The sequence below is a fragment of the Belonocnema kinseyi genome, chromosome 6 (assembly GCF_010883055.1).
Source record: "Belonocnema kinseyi isolate 2016_QV_RU_SX_M_011 chromosome 6, B_treatae_v1, whole genome shotgun sequence".
NCBI lineage: Eukaryota > Metazoa > Arthropoda > Insecta > Hymenoptera > Cynipidae > Belonocnema > Belonocnema kinseyi.
This window is the reverse complement of record NC_046662.1, coordinates 84,560,405-84,562,710: the sequence shown is the minus strand read 5'-3', so window position 1 is coordinate 84,562,710 and position 2,306 is coordinate 84,560,405. Positions and strand designations below refer to the sequence as shown.

The 2,306-nt window shown below is 47.3% G+C and overlaps 1 long non-coding RNA gene across 1 annotated transcript in view; it reads right to left on the bottom strand.

The window, feature by feature from the left end:
* The window catches only part of LOC117174257, a 137,242-nt gene that overhangs the window by 95,431 nt on the left and 39,505 nt on the right, over positions 1–2,306 (bottom strand). The window lies entirely within an intron of this gene.

Genomic DNA, 2,306 nt, shown 5'->3' with positions numbered 1-2,306 from the left:
TCCAGGGGTGGTACCGAAGGAATTAACCCCCAAGCGGAGGTGTGAAAACCGTGCCGAAAGCTGAATGGCACCTGGGTGAGGTGTCTAGAACGGTGACTCTGGTGTACCGGGCGACCTCTCAGAGTACGTAGCCTTATCCTTGCATGCGGGGCTCTACAAGGATGGACGAAACCCTTTCCCTAGCTTCTTGTGGGAACAACAATGACAACACTAAACATAGTTGTAGTAAGTGCGGTTCAAAACAACAGAACGCGCAGGGCTCCCGACAATCGGTCGGCCAACAATGCCGACCAATCTAGAGCTGGAGGAGCCAATGAAAATGGATTCAATGTGATAGATCGGCGGGATCTCGCGACCTTTGGGTGGACGGAGCGACTGAATCACGACTTTCTGGAGTGCTACGATGCGAGTGCGGCCCCTGAACGGGGTTACATAGCACGGCTGCATGCTCTGTGATGCGAGAAACTGCACTTTTCGCAGCAACGTCTGCGAAACCATGCTGAACTACTCCGAAAAAGGGGCAATGTAAGCGGAACGCCTACTCTACCACAGCTAGAACAAGCCGGCAACAGAGAAAGAAAGGCGACACTAAGACCAACCGCGGGCAGGCATCCAATAGAGGAAGAGCGATGCTTTACGACCCGGAGAAACATCAACACCAAGGTTTCTCTCAAGCCTAAAGATCTGGCTGAAATGGATGACGAGCTTCGTGGACATTTTTCCGGAGAATCTGACCTGTGGACTATCAATTATTGTGTCAGCTGGTGCCGAAAATTCGATAACGAACATGGTTCGCTTCTCGAAATCAAGAAGATTCATGTCAGGCCTCGAGTGAGCAACAGAAACAATTGTCGAGAATATAAACTTCCAGTATATGCGGCACTTCCGATTCTCGACAATTGACTCAATTTCCCTAGGAGCATTTAGAGGAGCGATATTAAGGTTAATGCCGTAAGAGTGACAGAGGTGGTAATAACGCACTCTTAGTGCCGCATTGTGCCTTTGAATGTAGGTCGTTCCCGCGTAAGTTGTACAACTAGATAGTATGTGAGCTAAATAGTCGGGGTGTGCATGGCACGCCCTGCAGCTATCATCGGGAATGTCTTGGCTCAAAATGTGGCGATGGTATGTTAAGGTGGAAATAAAACCGTCTTGGCATGCAAAGATGAAACCCTACGTACCAGACTTTAATCCGGGAGATTTAAGGAAAGCAAACGCTAGGTCTCAAGACATTGACTGATCCTTCACATTTCTGTGGAAGATACCGTGCATCCTCTTATCGAGGAGCTGTTCACGAAAGTTTTTCTCTTGTGCTTTCTTAATCCGGGCTTTCAGGAGTGAGTACTCGAGATAGATAAGATTTGATGCATTTTGCTCAACTCTAATACTGCAGTCAAGTCCGAGTGTTTCAGCAGCCTCCTCCGCTGCTTTGTACAGAAACGCTCCTTTGCCCACTTTTTCGTGATTCCTGGCCATTTTAAGAAGAAGGTCTCTTCCATTTGCAACTCTGTACCCAGCATAAACCTATTGTGAAGACATTCAAGACTCAATATTCCGCGACCCCCTTGACGGCGTGAGATGTACTGTCGCGGAACGGAAGACTTAAGATGCATGCTTTTGTTCATGTGCATAACCTTTCTTGTCCCGATATCAAGGGATCTGAGCTCGTTCTTCGTTCATGGAACTACTACAAATGAATAGAGTAGTAACGGGATGGCAAGCATGTTCGTTGCAGATACTTTGTTCTTCGCTGACAGTTCGGAAGACCAAATCTGTCGGATGAGACGTTTGTATCTGCTTCGGAGAGTATCCTTTATAGATGTCACATCCTGAATGCGGCTCTGTGGCACGCCCAGGTATGTATAAGTCCCTCCAGCGCAAAGGTGTCGGTATGGCGCTTCATTCAATGAGCTCAGGATCTTCAAGCATGCCATTAAGTTTCCCTCGCTTCAAATAAACCTTGGCGCATTTGTCTAACCCAAATTCCATTCCAATTTCTTTAGTACATCGTTCGACAATCCCCAGAGCTAGATGCAGTTGCTCTCTGTTTTTAGCATAGATCTTAAGATCGTCCACGTAAAATACGTGAGTGACCTTGTACTTTCGATCTGCAGGTTTGCCGCACAAGAACCCGTCGGAATGGCGAAGTGCTAGAGATAGTGGCAATAATGTAAGGCAGAATAGGAGCGGGCTCATGGTGTCGTCCTGAAAGACACCTCTCTGAAAGGTGACCTTGTTAGTTTTCACACGATTTTTTCCAGATGAGATAGTAAATCTGGTTTTCCAAAGCGGCATCAATCTCTCTA